This window comes from Pseudophryne corroboree, chromosome 6, assembly GCF_028390025.1.
Source record: "Pseudophryne corroboree isolate aPseCor3 chromosome 6, aPseCor3.hap2, whole genome shotgun sequence".
NCBI classification, from domain to species: Eukaryota; Metazoa; Chordata; class Amphibia; order Anura; family Myobatrachidae; genus Pseudophryne; species Pseudophryne corroboree.
In genome coordinates, this window is record NC_086449.1 from 8,770,874 (window position 1) to 8,786,018 (window position 15,145).

Here is a 15,145-nt window from a genome sequence, read left to right on the forward strand (position 1 = left end):
CAGATACACATTGCCCCACAGTGCCAGATCACAGTGCCCCACAGTGCCAGATATACATTGCCCCACAGTGCCATATACACGTTGCCCCACAGTGCCATATACACGTTACCCCACAGTGCCAGATACACATTGCCCCACAGTGTCAGATACACATTGCCCCACAGTGCCAGATATACATTGCCCCACAGTGCCATATACATGTTGCCCCACAGTGCCAGATATACTTTGCCCCACAGTGCCAGATACACATTGCCTCACAGTGCCAGATATACATTGCCCCACATTGCCAGATACACATTGCCCCACAGTGCCAGATATACATTGCCCCACAGTGCCAGATACACATTGCCCCACAGTGCCAGATACACATTGCCCCACAGTGCCAGATACACATTGCCTCACAAATCCAGATATACATTGCCCCACAGTGCCAGATACACAGTGCCCCACAGTGCCAGATACACATTGCCACAGAGTGCCAGATACACATTGCCCCACAGTGCCAGATACACATTGCCCCACAGTGCCAGATACACATTGCCCCACAGTGCCAGATACACAGTGCCCCACAGTGCCAGATACACAAATGTCCCCAGAGTGCCAGGTATACATGTCCCCACAGTGCCAGATACACAGTGCCCCACAGTGCCAGATACACATTGCCACAGAGTGCCAGATACACATTGCCCCACAGTGCCAGATACACAGTGCCCCACAGTGCCAGATTCACAAATGTCCCCAGAGTGCCAGATATACATTGCCCCACAGTGCCAGATACACAGTGCCCCACAGTGCCAGATACACAAATGTCCCCAGAGTGCTAGATATACATTGCCCCACAGTGCCAGATACACATTGCCTCACAGTGCCAGATATACAAATGTCACCAGAGTGCCAGATATACATTGCCCCACAGTGCCAGATACACATTGCCCCAGAGTGCCAGATACACAGTGGCCCACATTGCCAGATACACAAATGTCCCCAGAGTGCCAGATATACATTTCCCCACAGTGCCAGATACACAGTGCCCCACAGTGCCAGATACACAAATGTCCCCAAAGTGCCAGATATACATTGCCCCACAGTGCCAGATACACATTGCCCCACAGTGCCAGATACACAAATGTCCCCAGAGTGCCAGGTATACATTGACTCACAGTGCCAGATACACAAATGTCACCAGAGTGCCAGATACACATTGCCCCACAGTGCCAGATACACAAATGTCCCCACAGTGCCAGATATACATTGCCCCACAGTGCCAGATACACATTGCCCCACAGTGCCAGATACACAAATGTCCCCAGAGTGCCAGATATACATTGCCTCACAGTGCCAGATACACATTGCCTCACTGTGCCAGATACACATTGCCCCACAGTGCCAGATACACAAATGTCCCCAGAGTGCCAGATATACATTGCCTCACAATGCCAGATACACATTGCCTCACAGTGCCAGATACACAAATGTCCCCAGAGTGCCGGATATACATTGCCTCACAGTGCCAGATACACGTTGCCCCACAGTGCCAGATACACATTGCCTCACAGTGCCAGATACACATTGCCCCACAGTGCCAGATATGCATTGTCCCACAGTGCCAGATATACCTTGCCCCACAGTGCCAGATACACATTTCCCCACAGTGCCAGATACACATTGCCCCACAGTGCCAGATACACATTGCCCCACAGTGCCAGATACACAAATGTCCCCACAGTGCCAGATACATATTGTCCCACAGTGCCAGATATACATTGCCCCACAGTGCCAGATATACATTGCCCCACAGTGCCAGATATACATTGCCCCACAGTGCCAGATACACATTGCCCCACAGAGCCAGATACACATTGCCCCACAGTGCCAGATATGCCCACAGTGCCAGATACAGATATGCCCCCAGTGCCAGATACACATGTCCCCGCAGTACCAAATATGCCCCCATTGCCAGGTACACATGCCCCCCCCTTTCCCTGTTGCTTACCGTGCTACTGCTGTGCTGTGTGTGAGGGGAGGAGAGCGCAGCATCTCCGGTGGCGGTGCAGGTGTCTACCTTCAATTAGGCACCGATCCGTGAGCCAATCAAAGCTTGAGGTCCGGCAGCCAATCAGGAGCCTTGTCTGCCGGTCCGCGAGCTCTGAATGGCTTATAGGCTGGCGCCAAATTGAAGGTAGACACTGAGGGGCAGGAGAGGCGCACGCTGCGCTCTCCTCCCCTCACAGCAGCAGCACGGTGAGCAGCAGCGAAGGGAGGGAGCGGTGGCCGGGAGGCTGAAAGAGCCGCATGCGGCTCGAGAGCTGCTGGTTGGCCAACGCTGGTGTAGTTGGTGAGTGCAATGAGCGGCAGCCCGGCGGCGGTGGGTACGGAATACCCACAGCTAAATTCTTAAGGGTAGGCTGTACCCACGCGTACCCGCCCATTTGCACTGCTGGATAGTCGCCACCTCCAGGGAAGTGTAAATTTACCATGCAAGTGTGAGGTCCCATGTGTATGCCGAGCTGCAAAAATCCAGTGTGTGCACAGCCCAGGACTTACTCCTCCAGTGCGATGAGAAGAGGCTGATCGGGGGCGGAGCTGACGTCACACACCCGCCCTGAAAACGTTTGGACACGCCTGCGTTTTCCCTGGCACTCCCTGTAAACGGTCAGTTGCCACCCACAAACGGCCTCCTCCTGTCAATCACCTTGCAATCAGATTTTTCGCACCATCCCGTCACTGACCAGCGATGATCTTTGTTGCTGTCCGACGCGCGTGCACATTGCGGTGCATACACGTGCGCAGTAAGTAGTTGATCACTCGCTGTGTGAAAACGCACAGCAGCGATCAGATCTGAATCCCCCCCCATAGATCTGGTCTGACACCCCCGGTACACTACAGGGGGGGGGGGAGGTGTGTTCCTTCTGCGGCCCGCGTTTAGCTGAGCGCACAGGGCATCCATTACGTTTGGCTCAGATTAATGTTTGGATGCATGGGGGCTAGATTTCCTGGGCGGCGTTTTTGAAAGGCGCCGCGTCTTCAAGTATTTCAGCCGCTGGATTTAAAGGGCCAGTACAGTTACTTACAAAACACATATAAAAACCTAGAGCGATCCGGCACCGGATTGACTAATTAGGAATAATACTGAAATTAGAGAAGAAAAAAACAAAATTGGACAATAGGTTACCCTTAATCAGACAGGGAGAGAAGGGGCAAAAATGGCCCTTTAGGTGTTGTGTATAAAAATATACGTATAGATGTTAATTTTGTCCTCGTTGGTGGTGCACCCAGAGCCAGAAAGTATGCAAACTTTTGAAAATGGGGAGACGAAAGAAGGCTCTTGTGTGGGCGCACTCTTGTAGAAGAAATAAATTTGATATGATAATTGAGATGAAATATTTAAAACATAACTTTTATTAGTTTTTTTACAATATAAGGTTCTTCCCTGAGATCTATCCTTCAAAATGCAACATAGAAAGCATCTTGGTAAATAAAATGTTCTGGTCTCTTATTGGTAAAGAGTGTGTGGAAGGGTTGTAGACATCAGTGGGTCATACCCCCGTTCCCCTTGACCAGTGCAGACTTGCTGCATTAATGGAACCACGGGGTGGTCAAGACACAAAGATATATAGGACTATGCTCTTTGGCTTATATGAGATTAGAGTAATGATCAGAAGTCACTCCTCTAAATATGAAAATGATGATACAGAAAGATTTGCATGCATCTATCTGGATGCGAGACAGTGATAATGGTAGAGAGAAGTATTTAAAATCACGAAAATGGTGCCAGTGACCAATAGGTCTAAAAGTTACTGGATAGAAGAAAGTGGTGATACTGCTGTTGGTGTTGCTGCCACATAAATGAGGAAAATCCTGCTCTACAACACCAGGTATTCACAGGTGGTCTCCCTTCCTGGTACTGACCTGGCCCAACGCTGTTTAGCTTCCAAGATCAGACGAGATCGGGCGCTGGCAGCGTGGTATGGTAGTAGAGAGTTTAGTGTGAACCCCAATGAGAGTGCACCTATTTAAGAATGTTGAAGATTTAGGACCGACAGAAAAGTAATAGAGACAGGATCGTGGAAATGTGTGGATCTGCTTTTCACGTTAGACCCGATTCCAAAATTCCCACTCACGTGGTGCAATGTACCGGGAATCGTGAATGAGAGTCCACGAAAATTGGTGATCTATAGAAGATGAGGTTATAAGAATTGGCACTGTTAATTACAGTCAAAGAAATCCCTGACTGCTGGTATGTTATGATTTGTCCAAGCAGACAGTAAATGATAAGGAATATTAGATGAACCAGGTGAATATGTAGTCACTGTAGAGATACAGTTTTTTTCTCAAATTAAGGAGGAGGTCCCAAAACTGCACAGACATATATCTGTTAACAAAAGGCATTAACTAATGAGTCATAGGATGTTTGCCTCTTGACCTCAGATAGGATGTTAGATGCTTAACACATATGGTAGATACATGCTATTTATATTCATACATCAATTACTAAATAGGCAGAAATAGGAAGAAATAAGAGCCAAAAACACTCTTAAAAATAACAAGTATATATTAATTATATGCATAAATTGGTGAGACTTTGGATATTAACTGCTTAACTTCCAACAGGGTGCTAAATGTTAGGTATATGATAATACAGACCCCTCATAATTTACCACTATAATACACACTAAATGCAAGATAATTAAAGCAGCTCTGCTGAGATTTGCAGTGGTAATTGCTATCCGTGGCATGCAGCCACAGGATAGTGGGGCTTACGGTTTCACCAGAGATATGAGAAAGCCAAAAGGAGCAAGGAGGTAGAATTGGCTAAATGCCAAGATGCGGTTGTGTCGACGAGACCCCTATTCCTGGATGCGGAAGACGCGTTTCGCCCTAAGGCTTGTTCACTTCCGGGTTTTAGACCTATTGGTCACTGGCACCATTTTCGTGATTTTAAATACTTCTCTCTATCATTATCACTGTCTCGCATCCAGATAGATGCATGCAAATCTTTCTGTATCATCATTTTCATATTTAGAGGAGTGACTTCTGATCATTACTCTAATCTCATATAAGCCAAAGAGCATAGTCCTATATATCTTTGTGTCTTGACCACCCCGTGGTTCCATTAATGCAGCAAGTCTGCACTGGTCAAGGGGAACGGGGGTATGACCCACTGATGTCTACAACCCTTCCACACACTCTTTACCAATAAGAGACCAGAACATTTTATTTACCAAGATGCTTTCTATGTTGCATTTTGAAGGATAGATCTCAGGGAAGAACCTTATATTGTAAAAAAACTAATAAAAGTTATGTTTTAAATATTTCATCTCAATTATCATATCAAATTTATTTCTTCTACAAGAGTGCGCCCACACAAGAGCCTTCTTTCGTCTCCCCATTTTCAATACTTACAAAACACGCCTGGGCCAGTATTTACTAAAAATCCGAGTTTTGCCGATTTGTGTTTTTTTTTCTAAGTCCCAATCCGGGAATTCACTAAGCAGAAAACTCGGCAGTGTCTGGTCTATTTGTAATGGTTTGATTGGCAAAGTTCAGAAATAGGAATGAATAGACCATCGGTCAAACGCGGCTGTTTTCTCTAACGTCCTAGTGGATGCTGGGGACTCCGTAAGGACCATGGGGAATAGCGGGCTCCGCAGGAGACTGGGCACTCTAAAGAAAGATTTAGTACTATCTGGTGTGCACTGGCTCCTCCCTCTATGCCCCTCCTCCAGACGTCAGTTAGAATCTGTGCCCGGCCAGAGCTGGGTGCTCCTAGTGGGCTCTCCTGAGCTTGCTAGAAAAGAAAGTATTTTGTCAGGTTTTTTATTTTCAGAGAGCTTCTGCTGGCAACAGACTCACTGCTACGTGGGACTGAGGGGAGAGAAGCAAACCTACTAACTGCAGCTAAGTTGCGCTTCTTAGGCTACTGGACACCATTAGCTCCAGAGGGATCGAACACAGGACCCTAACCTTGATCGTCCGTTCCCGGAGCCGCGCCGCCGTCCCCCTCGCAGAGCCAGAAGAACAGAAGCAGCAGAAGCATGAAGACATCGAAATCGGCGGCTGAAGACTCCTGTCTTCACTTAAGGTAGCGCACAGCACTTGCAGCTGTGCGCCATTGCTCCCACAGCACACCGCACATTCCGGTCACTGTAGGGTGCAGGGCGCAGGGGGGGGCGCCCTGGGCAGCAATTAATTACCTTTTTGGCAAAAATAGACATATATACAGTCTGGGACTGTATATATGCCCGAGCCCCCGCCATTTTTTACACATTAAAGCGGGACAGAAGCCTGCCGCTGAGGGGGCGGGGCCTTCTTCCTCAGCACACCAGCGCCATTTTCTCTTCACAGCTCCGCTGGAAGGACGCTCCCCAGGCTCTCCCCTGCAGTATACAGGTGCAATAGAGGGTAAAGAGAGGGGGGGCATATAAATTTAGGCGCAGAGATATATTTACAATACAATTATATAAACACAGGAACGCACCGGACCCACTTTATTAGTGGACTCCCTTGCGTCCGTGTGTATACATAAATTCAGGCGCAGTCGTATATTCACATGCAGTGTCAGAAATTAGCTATTCACCACCACTTAAAATTTAGGGCATTCTGCTAGTGCCTTTGGAACAATCTGCATTGAACTGTGAGACAGACATCCTGGCCGTGCACCTGGAGGATCAAATTTACACTGCAAAGCTCTCAATTGCCTGGGTAAAGAGGAGTCAGACGGCGCCAGCAGAAAGGGAAAATCCAGCGGCGTGCTGCCGTGAGCTGAGTGCCATATGACCTAAGGATACCCCGCAGCAAGATCTACTTACTCCGTTAAGGGGAAAGCCGGGCGGCTTCAACAGTGATCATCTTTGTGATTCTCCGCTCCTGCTGGGCACTGCACGGGTGTGTACAATTAGTTGTATGTGGATTATAGCAACAAGGAGAAATCTATGGTGACCGGTCACGGCTATACACAGAGCGACAACAGTAACATCTGTGAATGGTGAGGTGAGATACATCCTCTATATCCCTTATCATCCCTGCACTACTAGACACAATACCATCCAAGTGTCAAGGGTTTTTAGAGAGGAAATCCCTGCAGGTGAATATAAGTTTGTCTATCTATGAATATAATCTACACCATTTGAATCTAACCATGGATATACCCGTTATAATAAATTCATGATTAAGAGACACAATATATGAAGTTCCACCTGTAACAATATAATATAACACTACTGTGGATAAAAAGCTTAGAATCTGTTGATGCGGGACATTGGACTGTATTCTAGCCACAAAGTGTCAAAAAAGGAACGGAGTGGATAACCCTGCAAACTAGTGGCAGGTGGTGTCAATTAATCTATTAATAATGGACACATGGTTCTAATCTATGGTAGTTTTATTGTGCTGAAATAGCAATCTTACGTTTCAAAGGCATTTAGCAATTCATGCATATAATGATGTTATATTAAAATTTTTTTATATATTTTTAATACAAAATAAAATTGTTTAAAATTTGCTTGCGCTCTCTCACATAAGTGATTTCTTCTGCAGAGATATATTTAACAGCAGCTACGGGGTAAACACTAAGGTACAGTGTAATCCCTGTGTTATATAGCGCTGGGGTGTGTGCTGGCATACTCTCTCTCTGTCTCCCCAAAAGGCCTTGTGGGGTCCTGTCCTCAATTAGAGCATTCCCTGTGTGTGTGCTGTGTGTCGGTACGCCTGTGTCGACATGTTTGATGAGGAAGGATACGTGGAGGCAGAACAAGTGCAGCTGAGTGTGGTGTCGCCGCCGACGGTGCCGACACCTGATTGGATGGATATGTGGAAGGTGTTATATGATAATGTAAACTCCTTGCATAACAGATTGGATAAAACTGTAACCTTGGGACAGTCAGGGTCTCAACCCATGCCTGATCCTACAGCGCAGAGGCCGTCAGGGTCTCAAAAGCGCACACTATCCCAGATAGTTGACACAGTTGTCGACACGGAAGCTGAATCCAGTGTCGATGACGATGAGGCAAAGTTGCAGCCTAAAATGATTAAAGCCATCCGCTACATGATTGTAGCAATGAAGGAGGTATTACACATTTCTGAGGAAAATCCTGTCCCTGACAAGAGGATTTATATGTATGGGGAGAAAAAGCATGAAGTGACTTTTCCCCCTTCACATGAATTAAATGAATTATGTGAAAAAGCGTGGGATTCCCCTGACAGGAATAATTTCCAAGAGATTACTTATGGCGTATCCTTTCCCGCCAACGGACAGGTTGCGCTGGGAATCCTCCCCTAGGGTAGACAAGGCGTTGACACGCTTGTCTAAGAAGGTGGCCCTGCCGTCTCAGGATACGGCCGCCCTAAAGGATCCTGCGGATAGAAAGCAGGAAGCTATCCTGAAGTCTGTTTATACACATTCTGGCACATAAGAAAGCGCCGTATTACCAAATGCAGTCCTTTCGTTCTCAGAAGAGCAAGAAGGTCAGAGGTGCGTCCTTTCTTGCCAGAGGCAGGGGTAGAGGAAAAAAGCTGCACCATGCAGCTAGTTCCCAGGAACAAAAGTCTTCCCCGGCTTCCACTAAATCCACCGCATGACGCTGGGGCTCCACAGGCGGAGCCAGGAGCCATGGGGGCACGTCTCCGACATTTCAGCCACCAGTGGGTTCACTCACAGGTGGATCCTTGGGCTATACAAATTGTGTCTCAGGGATACAAGCTGGAATTCGAGGTGACGCCCCCTCACCGTTACCTAAAATCAGCCTTACCAACTTCCCCCATAGAAAGGGAGATAGTGTTGGCGGCAATTCACAAACTTTTTCTCCAGCAGGTGGTGGTAGAGGTTCCCCCCCTTCAACGGGGAAGGGGCTACTATTCCACTATTTTTGTGGTACCGAAACCGGACGGTTCGGTCAGACCAATTTAAAATTTAAAATCCCTGAACATTTATCTGAAGAAATTCAAGTTCAAAATGGAATCGCTCAGAGCGGTCATTGCAAGCCTGGAAGAGGGGGATTTTATGGTGTCTCTGGACATCAAGGATGCTTACTTGCATGTCCCCATTTATCCGCCTCATCAGGAGTACCTCAGGTTTGTGGTACCTCAGGTTTGTGGTAACTGTCGTTACCAATTCCAGACGTTGCCGTTTGGCCTGTCCACGGCACCGAGAGTTTTTACCAAGGTGATGGCGGAAATGATGGTGCTCCTTCGGAAGCAAGGGGTTACAATTATCCCATACTTGGACGATCTCCTCATAAAGGCGAGGTCCAGGGAGCAGTTGCTGATCAGCGTAGCACACTCTCAGGAAGTGTTGCATCAGCACGGCTGGATTCTGAACATTCCAAAGTCGCAGCTGATTCCTGCGACGCGTCTGCCCTTCCTGGGCATGATTCTGGACACAGACCAGAAGAAGGTGTTTCTCCCGGAGGGGCTCGTGACTCTGGTCAGGGACCTCCTAAAGCCAAAACAGGTGTCGGTGCATCACTGCACGCGAGTCCTGGGAAAGATGGTGGCGTCATACGAAGCCATTCCCTTCGGCAGGTTCCATGCGAGGAACTTTCAGTGGGATCTGCTGGACAAGTGGTCCGGATTGCACCTGCAGATGCATCGGATGATCACCCTGTCCCCCAGGGCCAGGGTGTCTCTTCTGTGGTGGCTACAAGGTGCTCACCTCCTCGAGGGCCGCAGATTCGGCATACAGGACTGGGTCCTGGTGACCACGGATGCAAGCCTCCGAGGGTGGGGGGCAGTCACTCAAGGAAGAAACTTCCAAGGGCGGTGGTCAAGTCAGGAGTCTTGTCTGCACATAAATATCCTGGAGCTACGGGCCATATACAACGCCCTGAGTCAAGCGGAGCCTCTGCTTCGAGACCAACCAGTGCTGATTCAGTCAGACAACATCACGGCAGTCGCTCATGTAAACCGCCAAGGCGGCACAAGAAGCAGGATGGCAATGGTGGAAGCCACCAAGATTCTTCGTTGGGCGGAGAATCGCGTGCAAGCACTGTCAGCAGTGTTCATTCCGGGAGTGGACAACTGGGAAGCAGACTTCCTCAGCAGACACGACCTCCACCCGGGAGAGTGGGGACTTCATCAAGAAGTCTTCACGCAGATTGTAAATTGATGGGAACTGCCACAGGTGGACATGATGGCGTCCCGCCTCAACAAAAACTTAAAGAGGTATTGCGCCAGGTCAAGGGACCCTCAGGCGATAGCTGTGGACGCACTGGTGACACCGTGGGTATTCCAGTTGGTCTATGTGTTTCCTCCTCTTCCTCTCATACCCAGGGTATCGTAAGAAAAAGAGGAGTGAGAACAATACTCATTGTTCCAGATTGGCCAAGAAGGACTTGGTACTCGGAACTGCAAGAAATGCTCACAGAGGACCCATGGCCTCTGCCTCTCAGACAGGACCTGTTGCAACAGGGGCCCTGTCTGTTCCAAGACTTACCGCGGCTGCGTTTGACGGCATGGCGGTTGAACGCCGGATCCTAGCAGAAAAGGGCATTCCGGATGCAGTTATTCCTACGCTGATAAAGGCTAGGAAGGACGTGACAGCAAAACATTATCACCGTATATGGCGAAAATATGTTGCTTGGTGTGAGGCCAGGAAGGCCCCTACAGAGGAATTCCAGCTGGGTCGATTCCTGCACTTCCTACAGTCAGGTGTAACTATGGGCCTAAAAGTAGGGTCCATAAAGGTCCAGATTTCGGCCCTATCCATTTTCTTTCAAAAAGAACTGGCTTCACTGCCTGAGGTTCAGACGTTTGTTAAGGGAGTGCTGCATATTCAGACCTAAAGTGGTCTTGGGTTTCCTGAAATCCCACTGGTTTGAGCCACTTAAGACAGTGGAGCTAAAGTATCTCACGTGGAAAGTGGTCATGCTGTTGGCCTTAGCCTCAGTGTGTCAGAATTGGCGGCTTTGTCATGTAAAAGCCCCTATCTGGTTTTCCATATGGACAGGGCAGAATTGCGGACTCGTCCGCAGTTTCTGCCAAAGGTGGTGTCATCTTTTCATTTGAACCAACCCATTGTGCTGCCTGCGGCTACTCGTGACTTGGAGGATTCCACGTTGCTTGATGTAGTCAGGGCTTTGAAGATCTATGTTGCCAGGACGGCTGGAGTCAGGAAAACTGACTCATTGTTTATCCTGTATGCATCCAACAAGCTGGGTGCTCCTGCTTCAAAGCAAACCATTGCTCGCTGGATCTGTAACACGATTCAGCAGGCTCATTCTGCGGCTGGATTGCTGCATCCAAAATCAGTGAAAGCCCATTCCGCAAGGAAGGTGGGCTCTTCTTGGGCGGATGCCCGAGGGGTCTCGGCATTACAGCTTTGCCGAGCTGCTACTTGGTCGGGTTCAAACACATTTGCAAAATTCTACAAGTTTGATACCCTGTGTCACAACTGAGGGCCTGAGCTGACGGGAGGCAGCCTCAGTTGTAGGGGCTGAGATGTACCGGAACCTGGGAGGTTGTATCAGACCCCTGGACATGTAAGTAACATGAATAATAACTGCCCGAAGGCGTGACCACGACAACTTAGATAAAAGTCAATGATGTTTATTATGACAACTCCGCATCACAGCAGCAATAAAAGAAAACGTAAAAGTCAGCAAAGAATAAATACAGTTCCTGAGTACTACAGCATGGCAGGAGCCACAGGGCACTGGTAGTGTGAGATAGTTCTTATGATCTTCTAGATGGAAAGTCCTTACCAGGCCCGGCTGTAGCAATGGAGATAACCCAGGATTATACCAGCTGGTGTTCCAGGAAGAGCTGGGTTGCTGAAGGTAAAACAGCTGCTGTGGATACTGGCTGGAACCAGACTGTTGTTAGCACGGAGTGGATACTGGCTGGAACCAGTTAAATAATAAATGAACTTTGGGAGCGATGAAATGATAATTCCGGTGGAGAGTGGTAAAGTGTAGAAAGGACACCGGCCCTTTAAGGGAAGCTGTACTCTGCTGGAAGCTGAGGCTGGAAGCAGGTAGTGTTGTAGCTGGAAACAGATGAATCCACAATGGATTGGAGAGTCAGGCTACACCGCAGGTGGAATGCTGGTGCGGGTCTCTATGGTGGAAGTCTTGAGACAGGAGCTGGAACCTGGAAGACAATCATAGAAGAGAGACAAACAGGAACTAGGTTTGACAACCAAAGCACTGACGTCTTCCTTGCTCAGGTACAGCTTACTTATACCTGCAGCAAGGAAGGGGTTGGCTAGGCAATTATGCAAATCAACAACACAGACAGCAGATTGGTGGAAATGATCAGATGACAGAATCCAAGATGGCTGCGCCCATGCAGACACTTGGAGGGAAGTTTGGTTTGTAATCCATGTGGTCTGGGAAACAGTAATGGCGGCGCCGGCCACCGGAGACAGGAGACGCCAGGCTGATAGATGCACATTTAACCACGCGGGCACAGCGGAGGCCGCGGCTGATGAAAAGACCACTCTGTATGTGGAAACTCAGGAACAGCGGAATCCGGTCCTGGAACGCTGAGCCCGCCTTAGGAGGCATCTGAAGGGTAAGTAATGGCGTCCAGATACCCGGATCGTGACAGCACCCCCCCCTTTAGGAGTGGCCCCAGGACACTTCTTAGGCTTTAAAGGAAACTTTGCGTGGAAATTTCGGACCAAGGCAGGAGCATGGACGTCAGAGGCATTGGTCCAAGAGCGTTCTTCAGGACCATAGCCCTTCCAGTCAATGAGATACTGAAGTTGACCGTAACGGTGACGTGAGTCCAGGATCTTGGCCACTTCATACTCAACGCCTCGTTGAGTTTGGACTTTCGGAGTTGGTGGAAGTGAGGAATGAAACCGATTCAAGATTAGCGGTTTCAACAGGGAAACATGGAATGTCCTGGGTATTTTTAAGAAGGGAGGTAACTGGAGTCTGTAAGCAACAGGATTGATGACTTGATCAATTTTGAAAGGACCGATGTAGCGAGGTGCAAACTTCATACTGGGAACTCTTAACCTCAAATTCTTCGTGGATAACCATACCCGATCACCCACCTTGAGAGCAGGAACTGCTCGACGCTTCTTATCCGCAAACTTCTTGTACCTGAACGATGCCTTGAGCAGAGCTGATCGTACGCTCTTCCAGATATTGGCAAACTGATGCAAGGTGATATCCACTGCGGGAACAGAAGTTGCTGGAAGCGGTTGGAACTCAGGGACTTTAGGGTGGAATCCAAAGTTGGTGAAGAATGGTGTTGAAGAAGATGAAGAATGATACTGGTTGTTATGACAGAACTCGGCCCAGGGAAGTAATTGAACCCAGTCATCTTGAGAGGAGGACACATAGATGCGGAGGAAGGCCTCCAAGTCCTGATTCACCCTCTCAGTTTGACCATTGGTCTGAGGATGGTAAGCCGTGGAAAACTTTAACTTGACTTGGAGGACTTGACATAAACTTCGCCAGAATTTGGCTGTGAATTGAACTCCTCGATCTGAGATAATTTCTTCTGGAAGACCGTGGAGTCGGAAGATCTCTTGTATGAATACTTGAGCCAACTTGGAAGCTGACGGAAGACCGGTGAGAGGAATGAAGTGTGCCATCTTGGTGAACCGGTCAACTACCACCCAGATGGTATTGAACTTGTTGCACATGGGCAAATCTGTAATAAAATCCATCGACAAATGGGTCCATGGTCGACGGGGAACAGATAGTGGAACCAGTTGCCCCGCAGGCGACTGGCGGGATACTTTATGTTGAGCACACTTTGGGCAAGATGCAATAAACTCCAAAACGTCCTTTTTCAGAGTTGGCCACCAATAGGACCTAGAGATAAACTCCAGGGTTTTTTGGATACCTGTATGTCCGGCAAAACGGGAAGCATGGGCCCAATGCATGAGCTTCTTCCTTAGTGTCGGCTTCACAAAACTTTTCCCTGATGGGGGCGTAGAGTCCATCCCTACCGTGGAGAATGCCAACGGATTTATAATAGGATGCTTGTCTGAAGACTCTGACTCATTTTCTTGCTCCCATGAGCGGGAAAGGGCATCGGCCTTGCGATTCTGAGAGCCCGGACAGAACTGGAGTTTAAAGTCGAACCTGGAAAAGAAAAGTGCCCATCTGGCCTGACGAGGGTTGAGACATTGTGCGCCTTTTAGATATAGAAGGTTCTTGTGGTCTGTAAGGATGGTGATTGAATGAGAAGCTCCCTCCAACAGATATCTCCACTCCTCTAGAGCGAGCTTGATGGCTAGCAACTCCTGGTCGCCAATGGCATAGTTGCGCTCCGCTGGGGAGAACTTCCGTGAGAAGAAACTGCAAGGATGTAAATGACCATCTTTAGCCCTCTGAGATAACACCGCTCCTACTCCAACGGAGGAGGCATCCACCTCTAAGATGAAAGGAGAGTCGATGTCAGGCTGTTTCAGGACAGGTGCAGAGATGAACCTCTGTTTTAAAAGATGAAAAGCTTGCATGGCTTCTTCAGACCACTTGGACGGGTTAGCACCCTTCTTGGTGAAAGCAGTAATAGGCGCCACAATGGTGGAAAAGTCTCGTATAAACTTTCGGTAATAATTGGCGAACCCTAAGAACCTCTGGACCCCTTTGAGGGTTAAGGGTACCGGCCAATTCTGGATTGCTTGTAGTTTCTCAGGATCCATCTCTAGTCCGGAACCGGACACAATGTACCCTAGAAACGGAATGGACTTGACTTCAAAGACGCATTTCTCTAATTTGCAGTAGAGATGATTGACACGGAGACGGGACAGAACCTCCTTTACCCAGAAACGATGTTCCTCTAAATCGTTGGCAAAAATGAGGATATCATCTAGATAGACCACGACATGACGGTATAGAATGTCTCTGAAGATCTCATTGACGAAATGCTGGAAGACAGCTGGAGCATTGCTCAATCCGAAGGGCATGACGAGGTACTCATAATGTCCGTCACGGGTGTTAAATGCGGTCTTCCACTCGTCACCCTCACGGATCCGGATGAGATTGTATGCACCTCTCAGGTCCAGCTTTGTAAAGATGGTAGCTCCGCTAACTCTGTCAAAGAGCTCAGTAATCAGGGGTAAAGGATAGCGGTTCTTGATGGTAATGTCGTTCAAACCTCTGTAGTCGATGCACGGCCGCAGACCACCATCTTTCTTCTTTACAAAAAAGAAGCCTGCGCCGGCTGGAGAAGAAGAAGGTCGAAT

The 15,145-nt window shown here is 48.4% G+C and overlaps 1 protein-coding gene and 1 non-coding gene across 2 annotated transcripts in view; one reads left to right on the forward strand and one right to left on the reverse strand.

Moving 5' to 3' along the window:
- The window catches only part of ZNHIT1 (zinc finger HIT-type containing 1), a 108,830-nt gene that overhangs the window by 10,811 nt on the left and 82,874 nt on the right, over positions 1-15,145 (forward strand). The window lies entirely within an intron of this gene.
- On the reverse strand, positions 3,861-3,979 carry LOC134938012 (5S ribosomal RNA). The gene has a single exon (XR_010180685.1). It is a non-coding gene; the product is annotated as a 5S ribosomal RNA (ribosomal RNA).